Source organism: Echinops telfairi, unplaced genomic scaffold (assembly GCF_000313985.2).
Source record: "Echinops telfairi isolate 266 unplaced genomic scaffold, ASM31398v2 ScPeMD7_31;HRSCAF=116, whole genome shotgun sequence".
NCBI classification, from domain to species: Eukaryota; Metazoa; Chordata; class Mammalia; order Afrosoricida; family Tenrecidae; genus Echinops; species Echinops telfairi.
In genome coordinates, this window is record NW_022103928.1 from 7139684 (window position 1) to 7149318 (window position 9635).

A 9635-nucleotide genomic window follows, 5' to 3' on the forward strand; every position below is an offset into this window, starting at 1 on the left:
CTCCCAGCTCTTTCTTCTATTTCCCTTGACTTTCCTCCTGTCCCACTATCACGCTCAGTCCTAAACCTCCCACACCAACCTCACTTCCATTGAGTCAATGCCAATATATAGCAGCCCTCTAAGTAAGCGTAGAAGGGTCCCTGTGTGTTTCTGAGACTGAGCCTCGGCAGTGTAGTGATTGGGCTGTGATCTGAAGGGTCAGCAGTTTGAAACCACCAAAACCTCCTCAGAAGGCGGACTGCGCTTTCTGCTCCCATAAGCAGGGGCAGGTTTGGAAACACAAGGGGGTCACTATGAGTCAGGATTGACTCCATGGCAATGCATTTGCAGTTTGGTTGACTCTTTCCAGGAGTAAAAACCCCCATTTTTCTCCTGTGGAGCTTCTGGTGGTTTCGAACACCTGATCTCAAGGTTAGAGTCCAGCCTATAACCATGACACTATCAGGGCTCCTTCAGTGTTCTGGAATTCTCATTCTTTGTAATGTTGCCCATACTTTGTTATGATCCACACAGTGAAATGGCTGGTGGGCCCATTGATTACTCCCCACCAAAATCAGACATCACATCCAAGTGATCCTTTTGTTTGTATCTTTCAGACTCTTTTCTGTGCATTTATTGTACATGCATATATGGGGCTGTAGACTGGTGTGTGTGTGTGTATGAGTGATTCGTTGCTGGTTTAAAAATTACTTCAAACGTAGTGGTTAAACAACAAACATTTATTGTCTTCCAGTTTCTTTTGGTCAGGGATGGCAGTCCTATCAGAGTTTAGTAAGCAAAGAGCTGCATGAGCTGATTTCCATTATGCTGGTGCTGCCGTCAGACTAGAAGGAGGGGCACAAGGAAGAATCGGGGTGCGGGGGGAGGTGGGGTGTTAAGAGGAACTGAAATGGTCCAGGCAAAAAATGACAGTGGATGAAACTAGGGTGGGTGGTAATAGTGGACACAGTGAGGAGGTATCAGAGTTTGATCTATTTCGGAGGTGTAGGCAACTGGATCGCATGGATTGACTGACTGTGTGTTCCCAGAGCAAAAGAGGAGTCAGGGACCACACTGAGGTTTTTGGCCTAAGAAACTGGAAGGAAAAAGTTGACAGACTTCTGCTGCTGACTTGAGGCTGAGTAGATTCGATGTGTTACATCTGAGATGTCTATTGGGTGCTTCAGATGGAGATCTTGTGGGTGGATGAGCGGTCTGGGCAGCAAGAAATGTCCATTGGGCAGTATATTCCATAACTCTGGCTGAGGTCACTCACAGAAGTAACTGGGATAGAGAACCTAGGAGACACAAAGTTAGGGAAAAGAGAAGGAACAAGCAAAGGAGACTGAGAGGAAGCAGCCAGTGGGTTCGGAGGAAAACAAAGCTTGTGGGAAGCCGAGAGAAGAAATTACATCATGGAGGAAGAAGCAACCCATGGGTATAGTACTGCTGATGGAAATGAGGGACATGGAGGTCATAGTGAATTGACGAGGGCAGTCTGGGTATGGTGTTGTTATTCTTAGCACATTCAAATTGTTCTCGAATCAGGACAATTCCACGTACCATAGAGCAAAATGCTGTCCTGTCCCGCTCCAACCCCTAATTGAGTATAACCTGTGAATATCTTCTCCTGCAAACATCTGAGAAAACACCGATACCATCCTTGAGATTTTAAAAAGTATTATTTCAGGGACTCTTTTTTTTAAAGCATTTTATGGACATACAATTCACCTATCATACAATTCAATGGTCTCATGATAGATGAGGTTGTGGCTTGTGTAGGATTAGCCCTGCAGAATCATTTCTTCTACAACACTAGTTTCTTTCTTTCTCTTTCCCTCCTGATGAGTAGAAACCAATAGTTGCACTTAGAAGGTCACTCACAAGATTTTAAGACCTCAGATGCTGCTGAGCTCACTAGGACGCAGAACATGAACTCTGTGAAGCCAATTGACTGAGTTGTCCTATAAAGTAGCTGAGCCTTCAAACCTAGAAAAAAAATTCCCCTGAGATGTTTGGTTGTGTCTAAGAAGTATCTATATATGTCCTCTATGAGCATATATGCATGCACACACATATCTATACTTACAGATACTTCTGTGTACACATAAGTACTCACCTACACCTATCTATATATGTATGCAAGAGTAGTTCAGAAAGTATTGTTACAAAATCATAGAAACTTTTATCAAACATAGCTATCCAGTGGAAAAGCGAATGTTTCTCAGCATATCCTCCATATGGGTCTATACAGTTCTGAAGGCAGCGTTTCCAGCTCTCTAGCCCTTCCCTGAAGAATTCCACACTCTGAGATTTATGCCACATCAGAATGACAGTTTGGGCACCCTCAAAGGAGCTAAATCCTGTGCCTTTCAAATATTCTGTGAGTTTGAGAAGCAAAAAGACTTCTGCAGGGGCAAGACCAGAGCTGGAGAGTGGATGGAGTAAGGTGCCACAAGGAGCCAGTGCTCTCCTTGAAGAGTGCACAGGTGTATAGTCATTGTGGAGACAAAACTTCTCAGCATAATTTCCAGGTCTTTTCCTCTACAATGCTGTTTTCAATCTTCTGGAAAAGTCTTCCTGAAAAGTTCTTGTCCTTTGGGGAAATCTATCATGATCGCGACCCATTAGGTCTTGATCTCTCTGTTTTGAAATTTACAGGCCCCGGGACAGGACCTATTTTGATTGGACCCACCACCCACCCACTGCCCCTCCCCACCTATTTTGGAACATACCCTCCTAAGAGCACTTGTCTGTGGCCATGCTGGTCACAGAGACAGATCCAGACAGGTTTGTTTGGAAACCTCTGTACATGCGTGTCCGGGAAGCCTAGGAGCAACGCTTCTTCATCTGCCCTCTGTGCCATCCACATACGTGTACGTGACCACACACTTGTTCTGTGGTTCCCATCAGAGGTGCTGCTGGATGACAGCGTCCTAGTCTTTAGCACACGCTTCCTTGTCTTTGTGCGCTTCTCAGCGCCATCCTGAACTGTGGCCAAGCTGTGCTCATCACCCGCACATTTTGTGCTACCCTTCTCATCGCCAACACGATCAGGTAGTCATGGTGTCGGGTTCCCCAATAAGCTACCCATTGGTGGAACCCCCATGACATGTTCGTTACGAATTAGTAAGTCAGCGTAAGTAAGCCCAGGCGTACCTTTCATCCTGGGTGATTTGTCCCTGGGTATCTACAGTATAGACAGTGACTCCTTCTCCTTCCACAGCCACAGGGTATTTTGATTTTCAGAAGTAGATTGCCAGGCCTTTATTTATAGACCTGAAACTCCTCTGAAATCTGTTTGGCATCCAGGTGACAGACAGGTGGTTTCCCTGTGAAATGCAAGGACCTCCACATAGGATTGGGGACAAGGTCCAGATTGGAGTGGTTTAACAGTGAGTGGAGACGAGGAACTCAAGAGAGTATGTGCTGGCAACTCTCATAAGGAATTTTATTCTAAAAGGCATCAAAGAAATGGGTCAGTAGTCAGCTTGGGGAGCAGAATCAGAGAACTCTCTTAGTGAAAGCTGTGGCAGCATGACTGGTTCCGATGGGGCACAAATGACCCCCATGTATTCATTTCCAGAGGCTGCCAGGTCAGATGTAAGGCCCCCAAATGTACTATCTCACAGTCTGGAGGGTATGTATGCAACATCGCTTTGAAGACTTCACCAGGACCAGCCTCCCTCTGGAAGCACCAGGCACACACCATCTGTTCCTTTCCTCAGTAGCTACAGGGGGCTGCTAACAGTCATTGGCTTATAGCTGGATCGCTGCAGTTTCTGCCACTACACAGTGCCTTCTCCTCTGTGTCTCTCAGATCTCTCTCTGGGCCTCACTCTTATGAGGCTATCTATGATGGCGTTTAGGACTCACCAGGTAATTCCTCACCTCAAAATCCTTATTTGAATCACCGTGGCAAAGACCATTTGCCACATAAGGTCACATCTACAAGCGCCACAACTCGGACATGAACAGAACTTGGGGGTCACCATTTAGCCTATGACAAGAAGGAAACAGATCATTGATGGTGGAGGATGGAGGTTGGCATGCGTTTTTTGCTTTTTTAGTTTTAAAAAGGACAGATAGTAAATATTTTAGACTCTATGGGCTGTATAGGCTCTATCAACTTCTCAGCTCTGCTAATGTAGCATGTAAGTGTGAATATCATATAATTTTCATGTCACAAAATATTATTCATTAAAAATTTTCCTCAACCATTTAAATATGTAAAAATCATCTGTAACTTCTAAGCCACTCAAAAGCAGATGGCTCACAGAACTGGGTTTCCCGGCTGACTTCCCGGTTTGGGACGTGAAGACCAGCATTGCTAGAGAACGCCCTTGCGTGGTGAGAGGAGATGGAATCTGGTGTGAAACGCACAGACTGGCTTTATCCTGGAAATGCTGACTATTCATCTACGGCAGTAGGAAAAGGGAATGGAAAGAAGTAGGGCTTTGGTGACTGAGATAATGTGGTTTGAACCCTCTTTTCAACCTTTACCTCTATTTGCTTTCAGCAAATCATGTACATTCTCTATGCTTAAATAATTTCTACGAAATCTCATAGATCTGAGAATGAAGTGCAATAGCGTATATTGAACTTGGTAGACACGTCATAAATGTTAGATCTTCCTCTCTCTCGACTCCATGATTAAATAATATATATGCTCTTAGGTCTTTCAAAGAGGAATGAATCTTTTACAACAAACTGTTTTAATCTTTTTTTTTTTCCTCTGACCCTCTACCAATTCTCCTCCCCATAATAAATCTAAGGATGCTCTTCTTGGGGAACATTCACACACACACTTGTTCTCGAAGCATCTTCCAGTGATTCACAGATACCCTGGGAGCCTAGTGAGGGCTCAGATCCCATGCTAAGGAAGCTGACCAGGGTTATGAGCGTTGTGTTTTTCTTTTAAACATTGCCCTTGAGGTTGGGGAGAAGAAAAGCACAACATGCATGCAAAATGATTATTATAATTACCCGCACTGTTATACTGATTCCAAGCAGCCCACCATGGAGCTTTATTCAGAAGATGGGAGAAAGGGGCGGAGAAGCTTCAAGCAAGAAGAGAGAGGGAGGGCGTCACTCAACTTCATGCCTTTCAAAGGCATTCTAGTGGGATCCACCCCCATGCCTAGTCTTCTTGGTAACCTAGCTAATCTATCCTCCAGCAAATAGGAGGAGTAGCTCATGCTTTGTGAAAATCCACCAGTTTTTTTACTTCATTCCTGTGTGGGCTATACTATAAATAGAAATTTCACCTAGTAACAGACATTATCCTGTCCACATCCAAATAAGCCTGGTTTCTCTTTGCCCAACGGTAACACTATCCACCACCACCACCCTAAATTTAATTCTCCTGCAAGAAGCGAAAATATAAGAGTGGGACATTCCAAGGGAAGGAGAAGTTATATTCCAAATGTTAAGAAATGTTCTTTCATGCATTCACACTAATGGGAAAGACTCCTTGTCAGTTTGAACCCTTTCATGAAGTGTAAGTTGAATATGTACAAATGTGCTTGATACAATTGATGTATGGATTGTTCTAAGACCTGTAAGAGCCCCCAATAAAATGAATTATTTAAAATAAAAATTAAAAAGTAAGTTGGAATCTTTCTCAATGGACTGTCACCACAGAAGGCCAGCTAAGGTCTTGGTTGGAAGTCTTTCCTGGAATATTTTGTTCCCCTTGGAATTTACAGTACTGTCTGGCTAAATCTGATTTGATGGTCTAACAATTGGAGCATTGTGTTAGGCACAGTGAAGCAGAAAATTCACCCTCTCCTGCTCCCCATTCATCCTTCCTTTGCCCTTGTGAAAATCACCCACTGTCTTACCTCGCTGAATGAAAGTGTTCAGGAGATGACAAACGTCGCCTCGCATTCAATCAGCAGTTCCCCAAACAGTAGATGTTTAAATACCTGGAATAAATCTTTTATTCATTCAACTAATGCTTTTGTTGGGTGGTAGCTGTAGGGTTTACAATGTGCATTGTTAACTTATCACTGTATTTGATGGAGCATTGAGAAGATGAGTAATTAAACAATACTCATTGCCTATTTATAAGATCAAATGAAATGGGGGGGGGACCCCTCTCTGAACAAAATGTTAACATTTTAAATAACTACCAGATCAGTAACAGTGAGTTACTGATCAAGCCATACTGAGGCCAGAGAAAAAAGGAAATGTCAGTAGAATCACAAACTTCCTTACCCCCTTGGAATTGGGCAGGTCTGTGTTTGGCTTGGCCAAGGGATCATCAGCATAAATGAGACACAGACCTTTCTGGGTTTCAGTCGCTGGGCTTCTTGGATGATTTGTTACCACAGTATCACCCTAGGCCAGTGGTTCTCAACCTGTGGGTCGCGACCCCTTTGGGAGTCAAGCGACCCTTTCACAGGGGTTGCCTAAGACCATCGGAAAACACATATTTCCGATGGTCTTAGGAACTGAGACACCGCTCCTTTATCTGTCTCCAGGTGGGTCCGCCCCCATGCAGAAATACGTGTACCCGGTGTGAAGACTGTTACCCATGCTACACCATGCTTCAAGATAAAATTTCATTTATTTGTCATTAGAAATAAATATTTCACAATATATAATTACATGGTTTTTTGAGATTAATCACTATGTTTTAATTATGCTCAATTTGTAACAATGAAAATACATCCTGCATATCAAATATTTAAATTACAATTCATAACAGTAGCAAAATTACAGTTATGAAGTAGCAACGAAATAATTTTATGGTTGGGGGGGTCACCACAACATGAGGCACTGTATGAAAGGAAGGTTGAGAACCACTACCCTGGGCCATCCTGACTGATCCTACTGCCAGATTGTCCTGACCTTGCCCCAGGCCAGGGAGGAGCCAGAAAGCCATCTCTTTACAGAAGCCTGAAGGAAGAGTGGGTTATAAATCTTCTTTCTGCTCACAGCACCATCTTCACTTGTCGAACACAGCTCCCATTGCAATGCTGATGCACAGGAGCGGGAAATCGGGGTTCATGTCTGGTTGCATAAGTCCCTCTCCCACCTCCCTTTTCTGGAGACTCCATTAACACTACAGTGTTTTTGTTCTCTTGTACCTTGACCCAAGGATATTCGGACAAGGTCTAATATTCTTTTTTTTGACAATGGCAGCTGCCAAGAGGAAGGAGGGCTTAAAAGACTTCCCTAAGTATTGGTAAGCAAGTAACAAGAAGCAGGCGATGTCCTTGTAAGATGGTTTACCCCCTAGTATCAGCCATTGAGGAATGGGGGTCGGGGTTTGCAAACTAGAGGATATAATGCTTGTGGAGGGGCTGTGATGGGTACTCTCACCCAATTTATCTTATGGGCTTGGGCACCTGATATTGCAAAATCAACCAATAAAGACCTCACTTTCACTAAAGTGAGTATAGATTGGATTTTTTATATGTTCATTGGTTAAGCTGCTGTGCTAACCCATGGGTACCCTCATGCAAGATAAGGGTACTGTTAGATCTCTCATGGGAGAGATAGACCTCGGTCCTTGGCTTCGCGAGAGAAAGAATTCGCGCCAAGGCCTGATGTGTGATCCAAGCGAGGTTTATGAAAGTCAGAAGCAGTTTCGGGTTCTGCAGTAAATGGAACACAAGCCAGACAGAGTCCAGGGCACAGTTGTGGGACCCAGGCCTGGCCGCGTGGGGTCTACAGCCCGACCATGCTCCACTGTATAGCAGCCGCCGGGAGAGAGCCAGAGAGAAAGCTCCTGGCTTTTCAGGGCTTTTAAGAGGTCGTGGTCGATGCTACTGGTTGACCTCATTGGCTGAATCAAATTCTCCTGGCTTAGATGGGCCAAACGCCCACCTAGGTGTACCACCTTTTCCTGGCCAGGAGCTCAAATGGAACATTTCTCCCATGAAGAGGTATGGACCCAAATCTTTGGGGTACCGAGTGATGACATCTCTAGCTGCTTCCTTCTAGCAAAAGGGGAGAATCGGGGCTTTGGGTCCACACCCTTCCTACACTGTTGGAAAGGGTCGTCTGCTCAGGATAGATAAGGCTGAGGTGGTCTAGGAGATGGCACACTTGGTTCAGAGACATTGGTACCCTGAGAACTTCTGAAAGAAACAACCAAACAGGTAGATGGTTTAGGTGAGACAGGGATAAGGCTGTAAGATGGCAGTGCCCTTGGAGGTGAGTTAGTGTCACGATTAGCTTAGAAAAGAGGGAATCTTAGGACGGACAGGCATGGGTGTTTGTTCACTGTAAACACAGGAACAGGGTAAAAACATTCACTGGCTTAAAAGCTGTGATAGGCCTGAGGTAGGCTTTCTGTGGAGCCCTTATCTGTTTGGGAGTGGCAGTGAAACACCCCAACAGCTCTCAGGGGTGCTGGTCTGTATGCTCTGCTTCTCAGCAGTCTGGGTGCAACAGCTTCCATGGTTTCACCTGTGAATGGTGCCCAGGGTTCAGGGAAGAAGGTGCGGACATGATAGGCAGCCCGGTATCTACAAGGACATTCACTGATCTTGCTGGCACATGGATTGTTCACCTGAGGTTCCAGACCGCGCCGGGCCAATCTTCAATGAGCAGATACTCACCTGGCCTGTGGGCGCCCTCCCTCTGGGCTATCTGCCATAGGACAAGGGACACCATGGTGGCCATCTTGCTTGTTGGGTGGCATATTCTGGCTAGGAAAGTGCCGTGCCCAGTGGCCCGGTTTCGGACACACACAGCAATTGGCACTTTGGTCACAGGTCTGGGAAACCTGGGAGGTGGTAGACGGGCAGTTAGAAAGTGTGGCTAGCTCCTGAGCATGCCTGATGTCTTTCCTTCTCTCCTCCTGAACCTGCACCTCCTGTTCCCTATTGTCCCTGTGTCTCTGACCTGCTGATCCCCATCTAGAAAGCACGACCAAAATTACTGGGAACTCGATGCCTCAAGTTCAGTAATGCGGTTTCAGTGCACACCTCTAGGGTGCCATGGAACTGGGGCCTCAAGCAGGTGCCCCTGTTTGAGGGAGGGATTGGGAACCTTAGTCTTTGCTGCAAACTGGGCCTGACTGTTTTCTAGAGAGCAAGCATTGATCACCAGCTTGGGTGACCGTACAGGGTCTATGGAAGGAATTACTGGCACAAGTAATTCACCACCCTCTGAAGGTGAAACTACTGCTTGGAGTGGCCTCCCAATAGCCTTCAAAGGTGAATGCTGGCAGGAGTGGGCTCTCGAGCCTATGAAGGGTAGAAGCCATTGGTCATTAGTTCAGGGCACATTTTAGGGAAATTGAAATCCTAGCTAGATACATGTTGTAGCAGAGCTGTATTAAGAGCTGTCCCAAAAAGTGCTGGAGCCAGTATCGCTGAAAGGCGAAAGTTAACAGTTACTCAGGGGCTTGGCTCCCGAATGCCTTTGGCCTAGGTTTCAGCAATGGAAAACCAGCTGTTAGGAAAAAGGAGAACCCCATGCTGCCATAACACTATAGCAACCTGTCTGTAAAACCAGGAGAAGGCTAAAGGGAATGCGGGGGTGGGGAGAAGCATTCGGCTCCCAGGACTAGACGGGGATAACTCCTGGGGCCCAAACAACCAGCCACCTAAGCACCACCTGGCCCCCATGTGTTTGGCATTGTGGGTGCCATCTTGGCCAGGGTCACATGCTCAGTTGTCCCGCAACAAAAATGGCAC